General features: G+C 41.5%; 1 long non-coding RNA gene across 1 annotated transcript; it reads left to right on the top strand.

Moving 5' to 3' along the window:
* The first annotated feature begins 795 nt into the window (after nt 1-795).
* Nucleotides 796-5,832, top strand: LOC120991455. The gene is made up of 4 exons (XR_005776676.1): nt 796-1,217; nt 4,113-4,157; nt 5,374-5,577; nt 5,735-5,832. It is a non-coding gene; the product is annotated as an uncharacterized LOC120991455 (long non-coding RNA).
* The last annotated feature ends 19,338 nt before the right edge of the window (nt 5,833-25,170 follow it).

The following is a 25,170-nucleotide window of genomic DNA, read 5'->3' as shown; positions in this document are numbered from 1 at the left end:
TCAGGTTGGCCATCCCTGGTCTAAATAAATCATACATAAAAAAGCACCACTTTCTTTAAATTACTAAAAGGTTTCTAGTGATGGAGACATAAAAACATGGCAGTCATAAATAGGTTAATCAAAGGTAAAATCACAAGGCTGTCCCTATTTCTAAGGTCTCTATCAAAGAGCTGCAATGAAGCCACATTTTAATGCCCATATTATCAATACCCAGAACTCAAGTGGTACTACTGTAACACACCTAAATCACCATAGGGATGTATGATGCTTTAAGTTAAGTTCAGTAAAGCTGCTGCAGGGTCCAGTTGCTGCTGTTAAAACTTGGACACTAAAATGCAGCAAAGTTATGGCTCTCTGAAAACCAGCTTAATATTTTTTTATAGGTAATGAGAAAGTTTTTTCAGTCAAAGTCATATAACTCAATAGTACAGAAAAAAAACTTTGTGATGTATCGTATAAAAAAAAAAAAAGCCTCTTTGCCCATTTTTCAGACTCCTCTTCCCCCTCCCCTGCCTCATGCAGTGATTATTCATTTTTAATTTACTGGCAAAATCCATCTTTAGAGCAAAAAGTGATAAAATGAATAGGTTATCATCCTCACTGACTGAGAGATCAGGTTGGAGTTGCATTCCATAGACAGGGAGGGAGAACAATAATGTTACACCTTGCAAACACATGACATATTGGAAAAAAAAAACATGAAAGGATAGAGATGCTTTAAGGCTTTAGTTGGAAAAGGAAATTATACACTATGACAGCAGTATACTCAGTAAGAATTTGCATGATGTCATATGCCCCATTAATATACCAATAAATAAATGAATCCTTACTCAATGTAGAATTAAACAAGTATCTTTATTTAATAGTTGGGTATTTAAAGGCCGCAATGCTTATTACTTTACCAATTAAATATTTACTGGTTAAATAATCAAACTTTTAACAACAATTATAATCATATAAATATTTTAACCATTATCAATAACCACAAAGTCCACTCGTGAGAGTGACTTAACCCCTCGTCAATAAGCAAAGCGACAGAAAGAAATTAGGGAAGGGAGGGAGGGATCTTGAGAGTATACTTACGCGAATGCGCTGAAACCGTTATTTTCTGTTCTTTTATAGGTTCAAGAAATAATCAGTTACTGAGATCTCCAATCAAAACTTCCCAAAACCGCACGAGCACCCACAGCATCTGGGTTAACCCATTCCTAAAGCAGGTGAGTAATACATATTTATTAAACTGTTAATTATTCAATGTTAGGTGCCATGACATCATGGCTCCCCACATTGAATTTACAATATGGTTCGCTCCATGATGTCATATGCCCCATTAATATACCAATAAATAAATGAATCCTTACTCAATGTAGAATTAAACAAGTATCTTTATTTAATAGTTGGGTATTTAAAGGCCGCAATGCTTATTACTTTACCAATTAAATATTTACTGGTTAAATAATCAAACTTTTAACAACAATTATAATCATATAAATATTTTAACCTGTCTCCATAACCACAAAGTCCACTCGTGAGAGTGACTTAACCCCCACATCGCCACATCAAACACGAAGTGGCCCAATAAACATTGCAAGCCTTTAATTAATACCAAAATCAATCATGTTCTGTAAATCCGAAATAAATATATCACATCCAATATCAGATAATTGATCATATTTATCCTGGTAAATTCCTCTAACAAATCCTTCGAGTTCAACATGTCTGTAGGAACTATGTCCTATTTCTTTCAAATAAATCTCCATTTTTTTATTAATTCTTTTTCTAATTGTTTCTAAAAAAGATAATTCATTTTTGGACCAAGAAAACTTGGGGATGATATCCGAAAATATAATGACAGTGTCATTAAGTAAATGACATATTTTACCTAACAAATCTTTTAATTCGTAAATTAATAAGTGCGTTTTTCTTTTACCCAAATCAGAAGTACCAATGTGTAAAATAATGAGATCAGGTTTAGACATTTTTGAATACATGTTGACTTTCTCATAAATATTAGAAATCTTTAGACCTGGGAAATAAAACCAAATTATAGAAAAGTCTTTGGGGAAACCTAAATTAACCGTAGAATATCTATAAGTAGATCTTCTCTCAGCCAATTGAATCAATTCGTCCCCAAAAATCCATATAACTTTCGAAGATCCTAAAATTAATGAATAACAAGGTTAGGCCGAATATAATGTTTATAACAATTGGACCTCCATCTACCTATACGTTTAATAATAGAGCTATCTAAACCTAATTAATCAGCAAATGTAGCTGCACCTATTCGAAATGAATGTGCAGAAATTTTAAAATTTTTGTAACCTAAATCCTTAAGACATTTATGAAAAATAAAATTAAATTGGAATTTAGACAAATGTGAGCCATCAATATGGTTAAATAAAGCATTCGAATCAGGTTTTCTTACCTGAAGCCATTTAATAATATTTTTGACCGGACACATTGATTTAATAGGGTAACTTTTCAAAAACAGCCAAATTCCCTTGCTAAATTGAAGCTTCAAAATATTGTTCCCTAATATTATGTCTGTCTGCAAAATTGGAGGGTTTGAATTTTTATTGTCAGCAGCGATCTCGCTTATCCTTAACGCAGCGAAAAAAGCTAATGAAAAAGCTGCTGAAAATAAAAGCACTTCATATTCAGAAAAACAAACCGACACTAACTTACTTAAAACTTTTTGTAATAATTCAATAGATAAAGGTCTAGTTTTTTTATTAGGAACTGAATTTCTTTTAATTCCTTTAATAACTTGTTTAATAATAAAATTATTTAAAATAGAATTGTGACCATTTAGTTTAAAGAAAAAAGAAATGCCTGATAATTTTTTAGAAATAGAATCAGCCTGTAAACCATTTTTATAAAGATTGAGAATAAATTTGATGAAATTATCAAGATTGAATTCAAAAAAGGAAAATTTTTGAGATAAACAGAAAAGCTTCCATTCAAGCCATGCGGCAGAATAAGCTGCCCATGAACAGGGAATAATTCTAGAAAAACTAAATTTTTGGAATATTTGGAATTAATGATCCAATTTTTAGGCCAACGTTCTGCAGACCAACAGTTGTTAAAATAAGCTCCATATCCTATAGCACCAGATGCGTCAGTATATAGTGATAAAGTGTCAGAACCTACAAACTCTTCCTGCCAAATGGTATGACCATTAAATTCGCATAAAAATTGCGACCAAACATAAATGTCGTCTTTTAGTTGTTTTGTGATACGAATATGAGATTTAGGTGTGGACTTACCTGAAGTGGCAGCATATAGTCTTTTAGAAAAGACCCTTCCCATGGGGATCACCCGAGAGATAAAATTTAATGAACCCAAAAGTGACTGGAGTTGTTTAAGAGTAATTTTTTCTTTTTTGTATATGCAAATTAATTGTTGAATTGTTTGTTGAATTTTATCCATTGGTATGCTAAATTCCATAGTTACAGTGTTTATAAATATGCCCAGAAACTTCAGACTTGTAGTTGGATAAACAGTCTTAGCTAAGGCTAATGGAATGTTGAAATAATTAGCGATACCAATGAATCTATTCAAAAGATTCAAACAATCATCAGAGTCTTTACGGCCAATAAATAAAAAGTCATCCAAATAGTGTATCATGAATCCACTACCTGAATGAATATCTACAACCCAGTGCAGAAAAGTAGAAAATGCCTCAAAATAAAAGCATGATAAAGTGAATCCCATGGGAAGGGCCATATCGTAAAAGAATTTATCAAGAAAATAAAAACCTAGTGAATTATAACCTATGGGGTTTAAAGGTAATAATCTAAAAGCTGATTTAATGTCAGCTTTAGCGAGAAGAGAATTTTGGCCCGCTTTATGTAGAAATGACAAAGCATGGTCAAAAGAAGAATATTTCACGCTCGCTTTATTTTTATCAATTTCATCGTTTAAAGAACTGTATTTAGGGTAAGATGAATTGTGAATAAGACGAAAAGAATTTGGTTCTTTTTTTTGGAACTAATGCTAAAGGAGATATACAGAAATTTACAAAAGGAGGAAAATTAAAGGGACCGGCTATTCTACCTGCTAAAATTTCAGATAAAATTTTTCTTTAACAATATCAATATTTTGTTTTACAGATAACGCATTATCAACCAAAATACAACCTGGACCAACAAATTCAGGTATGAAAAAACCATTGGAAAAACTGTCAATTAATAGGTTAGCCATCAATTTGTTTGGATAGTGACCTAGCCACTGAATTAGTCTTGGTAAATTCAGAGGTGTCACCTTGCTTAAATGATTGAAATTCTTTGTTGGAATTTGGAAAATGGATTCCCTGTTTCTTAAAACATTTGGTGGCTGAGTGTGAACCGGTACAGAAAGAACATTCATGTCGGTATTTGCAATTATGTTGCCATTTACATATTGATTCGTTGAACGCGAAACAAATACCTTTCTTGACGTTTTGGAAATTGGATTGACGAAAAGGATGATTCTTGTTAGGAAGCATGAGGTTTAACCAAAGCCCAACGTCCTTGCTGCCCCAATTAAGATTTGGATAAACAGCAAGCTTCTGACGAAATGATTCATCATATAAACACCATCCTATACCGCCAAAATTTTTATATGCTTCTAAAATAGAATCGACATGGTAAAATAAACCAGTACATAAGTTAGGATGTTTTTCACCTAAAACTGCTGCATATATGCCAAATGCCTGCAGCCAGTTGAAAAATGATTTTTGATGAGCTTTTCTTTTATCCTCAGAATCAGATTTTTTATCTTTTGTAGATTCACTTTTTAAATTTTCATTTGAAGAAGGGAGTAAAGAAAATATGTCAATGTATTCTTTTCTCCATATTTTTTCCTTTACGCTTAAGGGTAAATGAAACCCTAATGGAGAAATTTGGCAAGCGAGAACTTCCTTCACAGATGTCTCTTTTATTCCTGAACTAAATTCAAGCTCAGGAATAACTGACACATCCGTGTTACTATTAGATACTTTACACACATTAGATGAAGGTTGAATGTTTGTAATAGCTTCAGTTAGACTATTAATTGCATTGACTTGGCTGACATTCATTACATCAGACCAAACGTTAGAAGGAGTTTCTTCCTGTTTAGATAAATATAATAAAAATTCATTAAACAAACAAATCTTCAGATGAGAAGAATCGATGTTACATGAATTAGTATCTTGAATGATAGTGCCCTGCAGATTGCAGTCACTTAAGTTTTTTAATAAGTTCAGCTCACCAGTAATGGATCTTGCATGAGGATGATCGGCAGTTGGAGCAGTAGCAGGAGATGGCTCTTGTGCGACCGTTGCTTGAAGATGGCGCCGTTTGAAATTTCTGCCCACCCGGTTAGATGATGTGTGAATCTTCTTGTTTCTAGGAGGAGGCGCATATTGGGAAGGAGAATATGCCCTCTTGTCCTTGCTCTGTCGTTTTCTGACCGGAGATACAGAAGCCGTGTTACTGCGCATGCGCGCGCCAGTAACAGAAGAGGAATCGATTTGATCGGAGCTCGCGCCGGGTCCTACGCAGCAGACAGGATCAATGGATGTAAGAAGATCTTCTTGCTGGACCGGAGCGAATTGTAAGCATTTTCTCAGCCAGGCTTCCACTCCTTTACTCTCCGCTTTGCAGATAAGTTGTTTTAGAAGGTCCTCCATAGCGATGAAGATTGCAGGTATGTATCTTGAGAGTATACTTACGCGAATGCGCTGAAACCGTTATTTTCTGTTCTTTTATAGGTTCAAGAAATAATCAGTTACTGAGATCTCCAATCAAAACTTCCCAAAACCACACAAGCACCCACAGCATCTGGGTTAACCCATTCCTAAAGCAGGTGAGTAATACATATTTATTAAACTGTTAATTATTCAATGTTAGGTGCCATGACATCATGGCTCCCCACATTGAATTTACAATATATATATATTATATTATTATACACTATGACAGCAGTATACTCAGTAAGAATTTGCATTATTGTTGATCATATGACTTAAACTGAATAATTTAAAATGGAAATGTATTCTATATACATTAGTATTCCTGGATAAACTGGATAATCTTATGGATTGCTAACATAATCTTTGAATCAGGGACTAGAACATGACTTTGGCATGGCTAAAAGCCCCTTTACATGAGTAGATAATCATTTCAAAATTGTAAAACTGAGCGAAAGTAATCAATTATCGAGTAGTGTAAAAGCACTGAATGATCGAATGACATGCGATAATTGTTTAGTTTGCAGTTCTTAACCCTTTCAAGACCAAGCCATTTTCACCTTCATGACCAGGTCTAATTTTGCAAATTTTACATGTGTCACTTGATGTGCTATTAACTTTGGAATGCTTTTATTTATCCAAACCATTCTGAGATTGTTTTCTTGTGACATCTCGTACTTGATGTTAGGGGCAAATTTGGGTTGATATGTTTTACCATTATATTATAAAAAATCCAAAATTTACAGGAAATTTGGAATAAAATAGAATTTTCTAAATTTGATTTTCTACGCCTTAATGGCAAATGATACATCATTAGATAGTTTTTACTTAAGATTCCCTATATGTCTACTTTATGTTGGTATAATTTCATCATTTTGAAAATTTCATAACATTTTTTCAGGACGTTAGAAGGCTTAGAAAAAAAGAAGCAATGTTCAAATTTTCTCAAAAATTTTTCAAAACCGACTTTTTCAAGGACCAATTCAGTTCTGAAGTCACTTTGAGGTCCTTATATAATAGAAACCACTCATAAGTGACCCCATTTTAGAAACTACACCCCTCAAATTATTCAAAACTGGTTTTACACACTATGTTAACCCTTTAGGTGTTCCACTAGAATTAAGTAAAGGAAAATTTAAGTGATATCTGCAATTTTAGTTTTTGTGCAGATTTTTTATTTTAATCCAATTTTTCACACAGCAAGGGTTAACAGCAAAACAAACCTCAATACTTATTACCCTGATTTTGCAGTTTACAAAAACATCAAATTTTTGTTTGTAAACAGCTGTATGGGCACAACGCAGGGTTCACAAGGAAACAAGCAACATATGGTCTTTGGAGAGCAGATTTTGCTGGAATGGCTTTTGGGTGTCATATTTGAAGGCACACTAGGGCACCCCTACAGTAGAAACCCCCAAAAAGTGACCCCATTTTGGAAACTACATTATTTTGGAGACTACACCCCTCAAATAACTCATTGAGGGGTTTACAGAGCATTCGCTCTGGTAGGCAGCTTAGCAGACGCAATATAGAGGCAATCACAAAGTCTTTAACTTAAATAGTTCAGTGTTTATTCACACAGAAGGTACATCAAAATAACAGTTTGAAGTGTTGGTGTATGTTCACACGATGGACATTCCACAGAACACAAACGTTCACCTTGTTAGCTGTTTTTTATCAACCATCCACAGCAGGCTTTAAGCGGCCTGTTTTCCAGCAATGTTGCTCTCAGCCCTTTAGCATGGCATACCTCATGCAGATCCCAAAACTACAGAGCCTCCAGAGCTTCACTGTGAAATGAAGGATAATCCACACCCAGCTGAGACTGCTGGCATTTTTTTTTTATCCCAAACCAAAACCCGGCTTGGAACGGGGGGAGCAGCCACCCACCCTGCACTTTGGCTGCTCCCAGTAAGAGCCGGCCCGGATTGGCTCTACCGCCATACTAAATAAATAGTGTCAGTCAGCACTAATTGCCGCTGACACTGACGGACCCTTGCGCCTTCCTACATACCTCCCCCCTTTGTTCAACCCTAAGGGGGTGAACACTTGCCAGACAGTGTACTCGGGAACTACTTGGTGACCCGAGCATTCCTCTCTTTGGCTTGGCTCATCCACTTGAGATGGAAGTGGTCGGTCACCAGACGGAACTTTCCCCCCAACAGATTATAGCGGAGAGACTCGAGTGCCCATTTGATGGCCAGGCACTCTCTCTCCACTCTCTCCGCTCAGTAGAACAAAAGGATGTTCCTCCCTATTGATGTCCTGAGAGAGTACAGCTCCGAGGCCTACTTCAGAGGCATCAGTCTGTATCACAAACTCCCTATTGAAGTCGGGCGGACCCACTGGACCATAACTGACTTGCGTCCTTTCCATCCTTAGACATCACTCTTTTTAACATATTTTTTAGTGTTTGATTAAACCTCTCTACCAGGCCATCCATTTACGGATGATACACGGACATCCGTAGCTGTTTTATGTGGAGCAACTTAAAGAGTTCACTCATGACCTTGGACATAAATGGGGTCCCTTGGTCAGTCAGAACCTCCTTAGGCAGACCCACTTGAAAAAACATCTCCATTAACTCCTTAGATATGAGTTTGGCTGATGTATGACGCAGTGGCATCGCCTCCGGGTACTGAGTGGCGTAGTCGAGGACAACTAACATGTGTTGGTGCCCTCTAGCGGACTTCGGTACTGGGCCTATGAGATCCATAGTGATCTGCTTGAATAGAACCTCAATAATTGGGAGAGGGACCAGGGGACTACGGAAATGTGGCTGGGGGCTGGTTATCTGGCAGGTTGGGCAAGACTTGCAATACTCTTCCACCTCTCTGAACACACTGGGCCAGTAGAAGCGCTGTAGAATCTGCTCCTCCGTTTTCTGATGGCCCAGGTGTCCCCAAGAACATGTTGGTGGGCTAACTCCAACATGAGCTTGCGATACGCCTTGGGCACCAACAGCTGTTAAATATGCTCACCCCGTAGTTGATTTACCAGGTACAGCATCTCCTGTTGAACCACAAAACGGGGGAACATAGATCTGACCCCCGGTTGTTGCGGCTCACCCTCAACTACTACCACATTTTCCCAGGCTCGAGATAGAGTCGGGTCCTGGTGCTGTGCTGTACCAAAGTTATCTCCGGAGACGTTGAGGTCTGCCAACTCCGGATCCAATGGCAAGTCCTCCACGTCTCCCACCATCACACTTAGTGGGGTTGTCTTCCCCTCTTCCACCGAAGTGGCTGTCACCCCTACCGCTTGACCTTCAGACTCAGGTTCCCAGGGTTCTGGTCTCCCCCCTGAGCCGGGCCACTCTGCTAGGGTCACATCTGTCTCCCAGGTATCGGCAACCTTCGTATCCGGCCATCGTGCCGGGAAACCGGGGAAGTCTCTCCCAATTATTAGTTCATAGTGCAACTTTGTGGCGATGGCCACCTCATAAGTCCACGTGCCGGCCACCATGGATAGTGACACCAAGGCGGTGGGATAGTTCTTTAAGTCTCCATGCATGCACACTATGCCTACTTTTCGGCCAGTATACTCGGCGGGCCTCACCAGGGCAGCTCTTATCAGGGACACCAGGCTCCCTGAGTCCAGCAGCGCCACTGCCAGGGTATCTCCCACTTGTACCTGGCACAGGTGACTATTTTCTATTGTCTCTGGGTTATCGGATGCACACAGCCTCCTGGCATACATTGAGAGACGGTAGCCAAAGTTAGTGTCCATGGATTCACCCACGATGGGAACAGTCGGCCCTTATGTGTCCAGGCTCCTGACACCGCCAGCAGACCACCAGGGCTGGGTCTGCAGGGGGTACGTCCCGGGCGGGTTTGGCTGGCACCAGCTGCCGGGCCTGGGGTGGAGATTTCCGGGGTTTGACTGGCCCACTCCCAAAAGAACCCCCCTGCAGATTTCTGGTGGCCTTGTGGCGCTCCACCACGTCGACCATCTCTAGGGCATTACCAGGAGTCACCTGGCCGATCCAGTGCTAAAGAGGGTACCGCAAAGCCCTCCAGAAAACATCCACCAACAGACGGTCCAGCATAGCAGTGGGAATTAGTACGTCAGGCTGCAGCCATTTTTGCAGCCAGTGTAGCAGATTATAATACTGCGGTCTGGTGGGTTCAGCCGGGTTAAATTCCCACTGACACACTCGCTGGGCCCGGACCAATACATTCAACCCCAGTCTTGCCAGAATCTCACCTTTTACCGTCAGGTAGTTGGCTGCTTGATCAGCTGGTAGATGGAAAAACACCTGCTGGGGTCCAGAAGCCAGGAACGGAGCGACGACCTCAGCGCACTGGTCTCGGGGTAACTTCTCCCACACGGCCACCTTTTCGCACACCGCCAGATACGTCTCGACATTCTCCGATTGGGTCATCTTAGGGATCGCAGCACGAACAGCTTTCTGAGCATCATGGACGTTCTGGGACGCTCCTGCTGGTTGTAATCAGTGATGGTCAGTTCGCAGTGTTCGCCAACGAACACATGTGGGCTGCCATCTTGACTCACCTGTCCGGTGATGCACAGGTAAGCCCTTACCTGTGCCTGTGCCGGGAGCCGGTGACCGCATTTGATTTCAGACCGGCTCCCGGCTCAGGCACAGGTAAGGGCTTACCTGTGCATCGCCGAATGGGTGAGTCAAGATGGCAGCCCGCATGTGTTCGTTGGCGAACACTGCGAACTGACCATCACTGCTTGTAATGCCATCACATGCTGTAATAGCAGCTGGTTGTTTTCCTGCTGCTGCTTGTTAGCCTCCCGCAGCTGCAAGTTAGACTCCATGAGGGCTTTCACACCGCATCCATTTTGTCAGGGGACACGGGTCGTAACCTTGCCGGCTTAATAAAGGACATGCACTTGTGCCCGGGAAAAACAAAAAAATAATTTTCGCCCTTCAGGCCTGCCTCACTGCGTTTGCCCGCAATTGTGGGGATTCGCTCTGGTAGGCAGCTTAGCAGATGCAGTATAGAGGCAATCACAATTAGAGATGACCTTGTAGTTTGCCCAGCGGTCGTTTCGCGGCGAACTTTGCGTGTTCGCTATTCGCCGAACATGCGAACATATGGAGATATTCACGCCCACCATATTCTATTATATTGTGAAGAACTTTGACCCATGACACATGCATTAGGTGGTACAGGACAGCCAATTGAGACGTTTCAGCACATGGACATACCCCCTACCTTATAAATAAACCTGTGCGGTTGCTGTGTGGAGCAGGGACAGGCTGTTAGGGACACCAAATGCTAGCTAATAGGGCCACAAAAGTCATTTTAAGGACTGGTATAGGTGTGCTATCGATAGGTGTGATACACAGAGGGGTGCAATATACTTATAATATACTTTAATAATGAGTCAAAACACATAGATCTATATAGTGATCACCTGGACGTCAGGGGCCTAGGGGCTAGGGGCTTACTAGGGCCATTTTTATATAGGGTAATGTTCTGGACGGGGTCGCTCTTATCAGGGCGGGTTGTCTGTGGTTATGCTATCAGGGCCAGAATAGCACCCCCCTGTAGGGCAATATCAGGGACAGTTCTTTGCCCACCCTGTCCTTCAATACCACATCATCATCTAGCCCAGGGATAGATGTTTTTTGCTTTCCCTCCGGGATTCATTGAAGTGCACTGGAACCCCCCGGATTGTGGTAGGACACATGGTTTCTGATTTGGGGCCGCCGAGCACCTGATTTAGTGCCGCCGAGCACTTGTTATTGCCTATCACAGTGATGGCGAACCTTTTAGAGACCGAGTGCCCAAACTGCAACCCAAAACCACTTATTGATCGCAAAGTGCCAACATGGCAATTTAACCTGAATACTACAGTCCAATATAGTATATCTTCCATGTACTGTATTTTATTATTTATCTATAATAGCCTGCCTGCATTCAGTGCGCTGCCTGTGCCAGTCATAGTGCGCCCCGTGCTGATGAATGGCAGGAAAAGTCTAAGGCATATTGGTATACCATTGATTTTTTCCAGGGTGCGTGTGCCCACAGAGAGGACTCTGAGTGCCGCCTCTGGCACCCGTGCCAAAGGTTCGCCACCACTGGCCTATCACATCTATGCTTTTTGCTTAACTTTAAAAATTTAATTTATTTTAATTTTGAGGGATATCTTTTCCATTCACACGTCCGCAAAATGGGTCCGAATTTGTTCCGCAATTTTGCGGAACGGTTGCAGCCCCATTCATTTTCAATGGGGCCGGATGTGCTGTCCGCAACCGCATTTGCGGATCCGCACTTCCGCATCCGTGCTTCCGTTTCCGCAAAAATATAGAACATGTCCTATTCTTGTCCGCAATTGCAGACAAGATTAGGCATTTTCTATTATAGTGCTGGCGATGTGCGGTCCGCAAATTGAGGAATGCACATTGCCGGTGTCTGTGTTTTGCGGATCCGCAAAACACTTATGGACGTGTAAATAGTCCCTCATAGTAACATTATTAAAGGTTACGTTTTATCTTTATGTATATTCTATGTTATAATATAATTTCTATGTTAGATACCGTATATACCGGCGTATAAGACGACTTTTGAGCCCTAGAAAATATTTTCTAGAGTGGGGGGTCGTCTTATACGCCGGGTATGGCGGGTGCTGCAGTGCTGGGACGCCCGAATTATCAACATAGAGAGCCCAGGCTATTGCCTTGTATCCCCAGCAGCTGAGAGCTGCGATGTAACCCACGGCATATGCCCCCCCTGCGCTGTACCTTGTATACCGCCCCTGCTCTGTACCTTGTATGCCTCCCCCCTGCTCTGTACCTTGTATGCTCCTTGTACCGCCATCCTCCCGGCCGCTCGCATCTCGCTCCTACGCATGTGCGAGATTTCATGCGGCAAGCGTGGATACACGGGATCCTCACGGCCGCTCGCATCTCGCTCCTGCGCATGTGCAAGATCTCCGTGCGGCGTATCTAAGTGCGGCGCAGATGTGCATATGTGAATGTGAATATGAAGAATAACATAACAAAAACATGTTCAGGGTATAGGTGGCACATGTTTAGGGTCTGGGAGGCAAGGAGGGAGGACAAGGAAGGTGGTGGGATGCAGGGATGGTGGTGATACCATGGGATGGCGGTGGTTCCTAGGGATGGTGGTGGGATGCAGGGATGGCATGCAAAAAGCATGTCATACTTATTTGAATTAAAATTACCGTACCATATTGAAATCAGATCTAATGCTTTTTAAAAAAAAATTTGGTGTGTGTTGAAAAAGGGGTAGTCTTATACGGCGAGTATATACCAAACTCTATATTTTCAGTGTAAAACTTGGGGGTCGTCTTATACGCCCAGTCGTCTTATACGCCGGCATATACGGTAGTGCATTTGTATTGTGTGGCAGTTGTGCGGTTCTGCTGCGATACTGCAGGTATATAGAGGGACAAGCGTTATTGGAACAAATAATTTCTACTGGTGTGATATACCAGTCGCCCCCCCAAAAAACTGATTGAAGCGGAGTGTTATATACCAATATACTTTCTTTATAGTGCATTTGGGTACTGTATAGTGCATTTGCGCATGCGCGTACGCGGAAATTATATTGCCGATATTTTGCATTGAAAAAAATTATGAATGGAGATCGCAAATTCGAATAATACATCTGGTATGTCACTGTCCATGTTGTGGGACTATTTGTGCACTTCTAGTAATTATTTCTTGGTGGGAAATATGAGCTGAAGGTTTTTCAGGTTCGCCTGCCATTAAAATGAATGGGACCCGCCACGAACTTGCAGTTCGCGAACATTTGATCGTGTTCGCACGATCGTGTTCGCGAACCGTGCCAGCAGATGTTCGTCCATCGCTAATCACAAAGTCTTTAACTTAAATAGTTCAGTGTTTATTCACACAGAAGGCACAACAAAATAACAATTTGCAGTGTTGGTGTATGTTTACACCATGGACAGTCCACAGAACAGAAACATTCACCTTGTTAGCGATTTTTCATCAGCCATCCACAGCAGGCTTTAGGGGGCCTATTTTCCAGCAATGAGGCTCTCAGCCCTTTAGCACGGCACACCTCATGCAGATCCCAAAACTACAGAGTCTCCAGAGCTTCACTGTGAAATGGAGGATAATCCACACCTAGCTGGACTGCTGGCTGTTTTTTTATATCCCAAACCAAAACCCGGCCTGGAACGTGGGGAGAAGCCACCCACCCTGCCCTTTGGCTGCTCCCAGTAAGAGCCGGCCAGGATCGGCTCTACAGCCATACTAAATAAATAGTGTCAGTCAGCACTAACTGCTGCTGACACTTAAAATTATCGTCTCTTACCTCACCGAGGCCAGGAATCTCGGTGACACATACCTTCCGTCAATGACGGACCCTTGCGCCTTCCTACAGACCTCACAGGTGTTTCAGAATATTTAGGAACACTTGGCTGTGGAAAGGAAAAATTATATTTTTTACAAGAAAAGTCGCTTAAGGCCTAATTTTTCATTTTAACAAGAAATAACAAGAGCAAATGCACCCCATAATTTGTTACCCATTTTAGCCTGAATACGGCAACACTCCATATATGGTCATAAACTGCTGTATGGCAGAATTCAAAAGGAAAGGAGCAGCATCTGTATTTTCTAACATGGAATTTGCTGAAACAGATTTTAAGGGCCATACCTTTTTTTTGTTGTTGACTGAGCTGTGTGGGGGCTAATTTTTTGCGGGATGGGCTGTAGTTTTTAATAGTACCATTTTTGGGTACATATTACTTTTTGATCGCTTTTTATTAAATTTCTATGAGGTGAAGAGGGCTAATATTGCAATTCTGCTAGTGTTTTTTATGTTTATTTTTTTATGGGGTTCTCCATGTGGTATAGTTTATAAGATACTTTTATTCTGTGGGTTGATATGGTTATGGCGATACCAAATTTATATTGTTTTATTCATGGTATACCATATTTATATCTCAAAATCACTTATTAAACTTTTTTTTGCATCACCGAATCAAAGACCCCTAATGTTTAGATTTTTCCGTCAATGTAGCTGTGTGAGAGCTTGCTTTTTTTGCAGAACGTGCTTTAATTTTTACTGATACAATTTTGGGGTCTGTATGACTTTTTCAGCGCTTTTTATTCCATTTTTTTAGGAGGTGATGTGGGCAAAAATTGCATTTCTGTCAGTGTTTTTTAATTTTATTTTTTTATGGCGTTCTCCATGCAGAATATTTGATATGATAATTTTATTCTGTGGGTTGATATGGTTATGGAGACACTAAATTTGTGTTGTTTTTTTCATGTTCTACGATTTTGATATCATAAAATCACTTTTTGTTAAACATAATTTTTTTTTTAACATATATTTATTCATAATGCATCATCTTACATGTCATTTTCTCAGCATGTCACAAATGTAAGCATATGATACATTACATTTTTTCTGTTATGAGTATATCAAAATAAAAAATCGATAAAATAATAGCAATAACAAACTCCCCCCTCCCTCTCTATCCCCCCGTCCTTGTTAAACATTTTTTTTGCATCACCAACATCTAAAGGCCAATAACTTCTTTATTTTTCCATCAACATAGTTGTATGAGGGCTTATTTTTTGCATGATGGGCTGTAGTTTTTATTGGTATCATATTTGGGATGCATATGACTTTTTGATCCCTTTTTATTTAATTGTTTTGGGAGGTGAGGCAAAAAACTGAAATTCCCCCATTGTTTTATATTTTTATTTTGTACAGCGGGATTAGTACCATGATCGTTTTATAGATCAGGTCATTACGGACACGGCGATACCAATTATGTGTAGTTCATTTTATTTGGAAAAGGAAAAGGCAATTTATTAAATTTTTAATTTACATTTTTATTTATTTATTTACATTTAATTTTTAATTTTTACACTTTTTTTTATCAAGTCCCACTTGGATTTTGAAGATCCAGTGGGGCTGATAGCTGTACGGTTGGGGCACAGCCGCACAGAAGGGGCATGTTCGGCACATCAGGGGCACGGAAGGACACATCAGGGGCATGGCAGGACACATCAGGGGGCACAGATGAAGGGGGCACAAATCAGCTGATGCCTGATTTCAGGCTCTGATTTGCATCTGATCGGCTGGAATAAAACTAGGACATGTCATAGTTTTATTCCGGATGCCTCTCGGCACTAGGACCCCAGTGCACCAAGGAATCAATGCTAACCACTGAGCCACCATGCTGCTACATAAAATCCTATTTGAACTCCACTCTACAATAGTGACAAAAGCTGAGGGACACAGTGACAAGAAGCCTAAACAAAGCAGAATTGAACAAGACAAAGCAGAAACAAAAAAGAAAAAGCTAACTACAAAAACAAAAGTCTGAAAAAATGGCAAAAAAATTACACTCAACTGCGTAAGAGGCTAGAACTACATACTAGAAATATACACAGCTACATGGGATACAAATGCACAGAGCTTATGCTGTCATCAGCAAAATCACAGCAGAGAACAAAATATGTAAACACAAGATATCCACTCAGGCTGGATGGCCTACATCAGAGATCAGCTGAACACAGTCATGTATCAGCTATGAGAAATTGCACAGCAACTGCCCCAAGCAAACTAAGTAGGAGTGGACAACACAGCAGCCAAATGCTGCTGGTTGCAAGACTGCATACTGTCTGTAAATGTTAAAATCTATATAGTATGAAACAATAATACTATATAGATAAAGAGAGAAATGTAGCCGCATTCTCAGACAATTATCCTCATTGTCTGAGACTATGCTATGAGAGGGCAGTGGAAGGGGGGTGAAGTTAAAGGGAACCTGTCATCATGAAAATGCAATGTAAGTTGTAGGCACCATGTTATAGAGCAGGATAGTTTTGTGGGAAAATATTCAATATAACTTGTATTTCATTCATTTATATTCTTGCTTATTCTGGGCTTTGAAGTCAAGAAGGAGGTCCTATCAGTGATTGACCGCCTGCCCTCTTTGACTGTGTATTCACAGATAGCTGTCAATCACTGATAGGACCACTTCCTTAACTTCAAAGCCCAGAATAAGCAGGAATTTAAATGAATGAAATACAGGTTATACTGAATATTTTCACCAACAATGATAGATCAATCTGCTCAGCTGCTCCTGTTCTATAGCATACTGCCTGCAGCTCATACACCATTTTCAATGTGACAGGTTCCCTTTAAAGCCTGTGCAAGAAGAGAGAAGGAAAATGGGCGACATCTGATTGGTTTAGAGCATACAACATAAGTTCGATATCACACCGGGAAGAGCCTGCCCATTCTGTAAGTAGCATACTCAAGAACACCAAACTTACTAAGAAACACCTATTTATGGGCAAGACTTACAATAGTCCCAACCATTTTTTCGCCCGGGACAGCCCAAATTAGCCAAGACTGTCCCTTCAAATTCAGGACCGTTGGCAACTACAAAGTTGGTAGTCAGAAATTGTACATTTACAACATATATGTAAGGGTGGGTTCACACTAGCGTTAGGGATTCCGTTATAGCTTTCCGTTATAACATGGTTATAACGGAAAATAACGGAATCCATAAGACGGAAGGACGGATCCGTTCTTCTGCCCATAGACTTGTATTATGACGGAATGCAGAACGGAAGCCTTTAAAAGGCATTCCGTTTGCTCTTTGTCCTAATAGAAGTCTATGGGAATCAAAACGGATTCGTCTGGGTCCCGTTATGCTAGACGGAAAGCAAAGTCCTGTCGACAGGACTTTGTTTTCCGTCTTGCATAACGGGACACAGACGGATCCGTTATACTTTCCCATAGACTTCTATTAGGACGGAAAGCAAACTGAATGCTTTTTAAAGGCTTCCGTTTTGCATTCTGTCTGGGCATTCCATTATTTTCCGTTATACCCATGTTATAACGGAAAGCCATAACGGAATCCCCAACGCTAGTGTGAACCCACCCTTAGTTTGAAGTTCACAATTATATGCTCGCAGTCACTGTTTGGCAGAAGTTGTGGGTTGGAAAATATCTTTTAATGTCTTAGGTAGGGACTATTACTTTTTTACAGCAGGGCTCTTTCTCTTTTCTTACCACAAATAAATGCAGGTATTATTAACATCGCTGCTTGCGGTAGCTTTACCTCATTTGTTGTTGTTAGAACAGGAAGTGTCTGGAAAAAGCACAAAAACCAAGGTAAGACATTATGTTATTTTTTCCTCCTCAATCATGCCAATTTAATCAGATTCCTAGAAATTAGAGAATATTATACATATCCACACCCTCAGCCACAGACTTGCAGACACACGTACATGCTGTATCCATCTGTGACAAGGTTATATTGCAATAGTGCATCAGTCCGGCCAGTTTGCTTCTTGGTCTCTTGCATAACTGTGTATTTTTTGACAACAGCAATGTGAGTGGTAAGATAATTATTTTTGAATTCTATTTTTGTACTTTTTGTAGGTTTATAATTTGTATCTTTTTGCTTTACTTTTATTGGCAATAATATTTTCTAATGCCATTTTAAACCAATTTGGATAAGTTAATTTGCATCTTTTGCTATGTTTCTCATGATATATTGTGCTAGTTTCTACTCATTGTAATTTATCTAATAGTCTAGATATTTTTATATAGTTGTATAGTATACAGATATCCATGGCACAATTTTTTACGTAAATTTAAATTGAAGTTAATTTGATTATATTAGATAATATTGATGGGTATGTTTAATGTCCCTTCTAGCTTTCACAAGATACAACTTGAGGTCAAATTGACAAAAATTTGGTTTACATGACATTGATATTTCATGATTACAAAAAATATATACATACATTAAACATATGCATCAGTATTATGTGATATGATTGAATAAAGTTGAGTTTAATTTTGCATCTTAAAAAAGTGTTCCATGGATGCTTGTATACTATGCTATGTGTTGAAGAACTATGACGTAACACCTTAAAAACCCCAAAATAGGTGGTTCCATTTGCTTTTGAAGTATTGTAAATTGCTCTCTCACACTGGCGGCATTTGTTCTGGCAGGCTAATCCGGCAGACAACGGCCTGCCGGAGCTATTTGGTGATGTCAAACTATCTGGAATCAGCATTGCCGGATGTCACTGGAATGCCCAACGGCCCCATCGACTATAATGAGGTTCGGCGAATATATGGCCGCTATCCATCAAATATGCTGGGATTTGCCCAGAGAAATACAACTGCATGCTTGCTGTTCTTTGCCTGAACTAATGTCGGCAGTATGTAACAGGCCTTAGTCACAGCTGTCAGCTAAATGCTCATTCGACTGACAGATTTTATTCCTAATTACCGCATACACATGCTAATGTGTTCTCCATAGGAGGAGGTAGAGCTAGTCACTACCAGACTCTGCGAATCTCCCTTGAACAGAAGGATATAACAGCTGAAGTCTAACATGCCCAATACTTATCTCCACCGACATCTGCCATTGAGGAGGGAGGTTTGCAACAACATTAGATGATTTGCTGGTCCTGCTAAAATCGGCGGGTTTAGCCAACATACATCTAATGTGCATCACCAGCTTTTGATAGTAAGGTAAGTTTTTGGCAATAAAAAAACTTTTAAGGTTGTGGAATCCCATCTCAAGTTCACTTATGCCATGTGCAATTGTAAAACCCCCAGGCATTGTCTAGAGATAATAATAATAATAATAATAATAATGATAATTTTATAGCGCTTTTCTCCCTGGGGACTCAAAGCGCTGTGACCGCAAGTCCGATTCTAATGAATTGGTCAGAAGATTCGATTCAGGTGTGAATAAATTTGACGCGATTCAAAAGTGGCCAAACTTTCAAACCATGTGTTGAATGAAACTTGCTACAACTCTACCGTCAAAGAGAAGGGCCATTAAAGGGCAAGGTGTCTAGTGTTCTATTAACAAAACAGGCCAACTAACCCGGCCCATGAGGGAGATGTCAATGTAGCTCACAATACTGCTCATTGCAGGTATCCGTAGTTGAGGAGCATATAAGAAGAAAAAATATTAACCTAATAATTGTCAGGAGTGTAGAGAAGTTCAGTTAATTTACTATGTATCCGATATGGATCTTCTTTGACCTTAGGCAAAAAGTGTTAGTGATACTGACAGAGATTCTAGTCTTCAAAAAGGTTTTAGAGCTGTGACACCTCAACTCCAAATTTTAAGCCTAGATATGGAAACTGTCACCAAGCTTGTGAGGAGTTTGTGCCGAGCAGAAACCTTCCTTATTTTTGACGCTTATAGGGAATAACACATGTTCTTGTCTGGGTCCATTATCCTATTGATTACAACAATATTGTATCTGTTAATGAGGTTTCATCATGTAACATAAAAACGTGAAACACTTGAAGTTACTATAAACATAACATATTGGGCAATATTATTAACCCAGTTGGTTCATATGCCGTATGAGAAAGATCTAAAGCTGAGCTTAGGGTAATGTAATGTACAGTATATCACTCTGAGTGCACATGTATTCTCTTGGTGATGAAAAACTAGTAGCTGAGCTAATGATATAAAAGAAAAAAATCACAGAAAATAATGCACTAACATAATAGATGCAAATATATATGGACTAAGCCCTCATTCTGAAATGATAAAATCTGAGACTCTCAAGCCAATATATTTTGATCAAAACATATCTGTGCCGCCTACCAGCACCAAGGTGGTCTCAGTCAGGCAGGACCTACTCTAAACCTTTTCATGCCCATCCAGTTGAGCATGACAAGGACGCGGCGTGTCGGGGGCCACGCTGGGACTGGGACAAGAGCCCCGGCAAATTTACTTACCTTTATGCCTGGAAAAAGGCACACATGTAAGCTGGCGCAGTTGTTACTCCAGGCGCACAGACTGCCACAGATGCGCCTAAATTAATGACGAGGCACATGCCTCATCATAAATTAGACATATCTAGCAGCAGTTCAGAGGGGGAAACTAAGACCTGCGTAAAAAAGCCGGTCTTAGTAAATGTGCCCCACAGTGTGCTCCTACAATTACCTCTGTGTGCAACCAAGCATCCAATGAGAGGAAGAGCATGCACAGCCGTATGTACCACTTAATCAAGGTCACCTGTGGGATAGGCGGAGCAAAAGTGCACAAACAAATGCTACTCCTAAAGTAAAATAGAAGCACATTCATACTAAGTGTATACTGTGTATGTCTGTCTATACAGGGAGTGCAGAATTATTAGGCAAGTTGTATTTTTGAGGATTAATTTTATTATTGAACAACAACCATGTTCTCAATGAACCCAAAAAACTCATTAATATCAAAGCTGAATATTTTTGGAAGTAGTTTTTAGTTTGTTTTTAGTTTTAGCTATTTTAGGGGGATATCTGTATGTGCAGGTGACTATTACTGTGCATAATTATTAGGCAACTTAACAAAAAACAAATATATACCCATTTCAATTATTTATTTTTACCAGTGAAACCAATATAACATCTCAACATTCACAAATATACATTTCTGACATTCAAAAACAAAACAAAAACAAATCACTGACCAATATAGCCACCTTTCTTTGCAAGGACACTCAAAAACCTGCCATCCATGGATTCTGTCAGTGTTTTGATCTGTTCACCATCAACATTGCGTGCAGCAGCAACCACAGCCTCCCAGACACTGTTCAGAGAGGTGTACTGTTTTCCCTTCTTGTAAATCTCACATTTGATGATGGACCACAGGTTCTCAATAGGGTTCAGATCAGGTGAACAAGGAGGCCATGTCATTAGATTTTCTTCTTTTATACCCTTTCTTGCCAGCCACGCTGTGGAGTACTTGGACGCGTGTGATGGAGCATTGTCCTGCATGAAAATCATGTTTTTCTTGAAGGATGCAGACTTCTTCCTGTACCACTGCTTGAAGAAGGTGTCTTCCAGAAACTGGCAGTAGGACTGGGAGTTGAGCTTGACTCCATCCTCAACCTGAAAAGGCCCCACAAGCTCATCTTTGATGATACCAGCCCAAACCAGTACTCCACCTCCACCTTGCTGGCGTCTGAGTCGGACTGGAGCTCTCTGCCCTTTACCAATCCAGCCACGGGCCCATCCATCTGGCCCATCAAGACTCACTCTCATTTCATCAGTCCATAAAACCTTAGAAAAATCAGTCTTAAGATATTTCTTGGCCCAGTCTTGACGTTTCAGCTTGTGTGTCTTGTTCAGTGGTGGTCGTCTTTCAGCCTTTCTTACCTTGGCCATGTCTCTGAGTATTGCACACCTTGTGCTTTTGGGCACTCCAGTGATGTTGCAGCTCTGAAATATGGCCAAACTGGTGGCAAGTGGCATCTTGGCAGCTGCACGCTTGACTTTTCTCAGTTCATGGGCAGTTATTTTACGCCTTGGTTTTTCCACACGCTTCTTGCGACCCTGTTGACTATTTTGAATAAAACGCTTGATTGTTCGATGATCACGCTTCAGAAGCTTTGCAATTTTAAGAGTGCTGCATCCCTCTGCAAGATATCTCACTATTTTTGACTTTTCTGAGCCTGTCAAGTCCTTCTTTTGACCCATTTTGCCAAAGGAAAGGAAGTTGCCTAATAATTATGCACACCTAATATAGGGTGTTGATGTCATTAGACCACACCCCTTCTCATTACAGAGATGCACATCACCTAATATGCTTAATTGGTAGTAGGCTTTCGAGCCTATACAGCTTGGAGTAAGACAACATGCATAAAGAGGATGATGTGGCCAAAATACTCATTTGCCTAATAATTCTGCACGCAGTGTACAAACGAAACAAAAGTCACAGAAAAATATAAAAAAAACATCTTGCACGGTGTAATAAATGAATTTGCGCATGTGCATGGCACTTTTGCCCCCCCCATCCCACAAATGACATTAATTAGGTGGTACATATAGCTATGCGTGCTCTTCCTCTCATTGGATGTGTCACGGCTGTATGTGAGCAACAAGAGTATACACAGTAAAAAGAGCTACTGACCGGACCCAAACTAGGGAGGATAAAGGGTGACCCCTGTCAGACCCTCAAAGCTCTCCCTATGCTGCTAAAGCACATGCCCGGATCCAAATGGCGGAACGAGGCATGCCCGCGTACCTAAGACTGATGACCACTGTAACCCCTACAAAAGTGGAAGGGGCACGGCCACCGGTGCCCTGCTCAGTATATGGAGGGAACCGTGGCCACCTCAGATCCAGTCAGAAAATAACCAGGTACACAACAATGTCTGCACACTTAGCTGAAGGAGCTGCAGCCGCAGAGAAGACGGATCCAAGGACAGCTGGCAATATCCGGAGTGCTTGCTGCAGCAGAACACAGGTCCAGTGAACTTATAGCTACAAGTGAAGATACTCAAGCAAGAGCTACAACTGAAATGAGAAATATAATCCACGCCCTACAATAGGAGGAGGGGTGATTTAAAGGCAGGGAAATCAAACGCAGGAGGAACAGCTGGGAGGAAGGAAACAGAAAGTAAAGACTTCATCACAGGGGCGGAGAAACAGAGCAGTGAGAACTCCTCCAAGCTCTAGTAGTGACATCATCACAGGGGTGGAGAAACAGAGCTGTGAGAATGTCTCCAAGCTCTGGTAGTGACAGTACCCCCCCCTCTACGGGTGGACTCCGGACACCCAGGACCCACCTTCTCAGGATGAGCCCTATGAAATGCCCTGATGAGGCGAGTGGCTTTAATGTCCGACACCGGAACCCACATCCTCTCCTCAGGACCATAACCCTTCCAATGAACGAGGTACTGAAGAGAACCGCGGACAATGCGAGAGTCCACAATTCTGGAAACCTCAAACTCCAGATTGCCATCAACCAAAATCGGAGGAGGAGGCAAAGAGGAGGGTACCGTGGGCTGGACATATGGTTTTAAGAGAGATCTGTGAAATACATTATGTATCTTCCAAACCCGTGGAAGATCAAGACGGAAGGCAACAGGATTGATGACTGACAAGATTTTATAAGGCCCAATAAACTTGAGACCTAATTTCCAGGAGGGAACCTTCAGTTTAATATTTCTTGTAGACAACCACACCAGATCACCCACATTCAGGTCCGGACCAGGCACACGTCTCTTATCAGCCACACGCTTATACTTCTCACTCATCTTTCTAAGATTACTCTGAATCTTTTGCCAAATGGTAGACAAAGACGAGGAAAATCTCTCCTCCTCAGGTAAACCAGAAAGAGCCCCTCCCGAGAATGTCCCAAACTGCGGATGGAACCCATATGCACCAAAGAATGGTGACTTATCAGAAGATTCCTGACGACGGTTGTTCAGAGCAAACTCAGCAAGAGGGAGAAATGAACACCAATCCTCCTGGTTCTCTGCCACAAAACAGCGCAAATATGTCTCCAGATTCTGATTGAGGCGCTCAGTCTGACCATTCGACTGCGGGTGAAAAGCAGAAGAGAAGGACAGCCGAACCCCCAGGCGAGAACAGAAAGCCTTCCAGAACCTGGACACAAACTGCGTGCCTCTATCGGAAACAATATCAGAGGGAATGCCGTGCAATTTAACAATATGGTCGACAAAAGCTTGCGCCAACGTTTTAGCATTGGGTAAACCAGGGAAAGGTACGAAATGAGCCATCTTGCTAAAACGGTCCACCACCACCAGGATCACCGACTTCCCCGAGGAACGAGGAAGATCCGTGATAAAGTCCATGGACAGGTGTGTCCAAGGACGGAAAGGTATGGGTAACGGGAGAAGGGAACCTGAAGGCCGTGAACGAGGGACCTTAGCGCGAGCGCACGTCCCACAAGCAGCCACAACAAAACCCTCCACCGACTTACGAAGAGCCGGCCACCAAAATCTCCGAGCAATGAGATCTACCGTGGCTCTACTCCCGGGGTGACCAGCAAGAACCAAATCATGATGCTCCTTGAAGAGTTTGTGACGTAGCTCAGGAGGCACGAACAACTTCCCAGAAGGACAACGGGCAGGTGCCTCAGTCTGGGCAGCCTGGACCTCGGCCTCCAAATCGGAATATAGAGCAGAAACAACTACCCCCTCCGCCAAAATGGGACCCGGGTCCTCGGAGTTTCCTCCTCCCGGAAAGCAGCGAGAGAGAGCATCAGCCTTCACATTTTTGATCCCAGGTCGGAATGTAACGACAAAATTGAATCTGGAGAAGAACAGAGACCATCTGGCCTGTCTCGGATTCATACGCCTGGCCGACTCCAAGTATGCCAGATTCTTATGGTCGGTAAAAACGGTGATAGGGTGCCTGGCCCCCTCCAACCAATGGCGCCATTCCTCGAAAGCCAACTTGATGGCCAACAACTCCCTATCTCCCACATCATAGTTTTTCTCTGCCGGGGAGAGTTTTTTTTAGAGAAAAAGGCACAGGGTCGCCATTTGGCAGGAGAAGGGCCCTGGGACAAAACTGCACCCACACCCACCTCGGAAGCATCCACCTCAACAATAAAAGGTAAGGAAACATCGGGATGCACCAAGACGGGAGCAGACGCAAAACTCTCTTTAATCTTAGAAAAGGCTGCAAGCGCCTCCTCCGACCAAGAGGAAAAATCCGCCCCCTTTTTTGTCATGT

This window comes from Bufo bufo, chromosome 2, assembly GCF_905171765.1.
Source record: "Bufo bufo chromosome 2, aBufBuf1.1, whole genome shotgun sequence".
In the NCBI taxonomy this organism is placed as follows: Eukaryota; Metazoa; Chordata; class Amphibia; order Anura; family Bufonidae; genus Bufo; species Bufo bufo.
The sequence above is the reverse complement of the archived record's forward strand: the minus strand, read 5'-3'. Positions and strand labels throughout refer to the sequence as shown.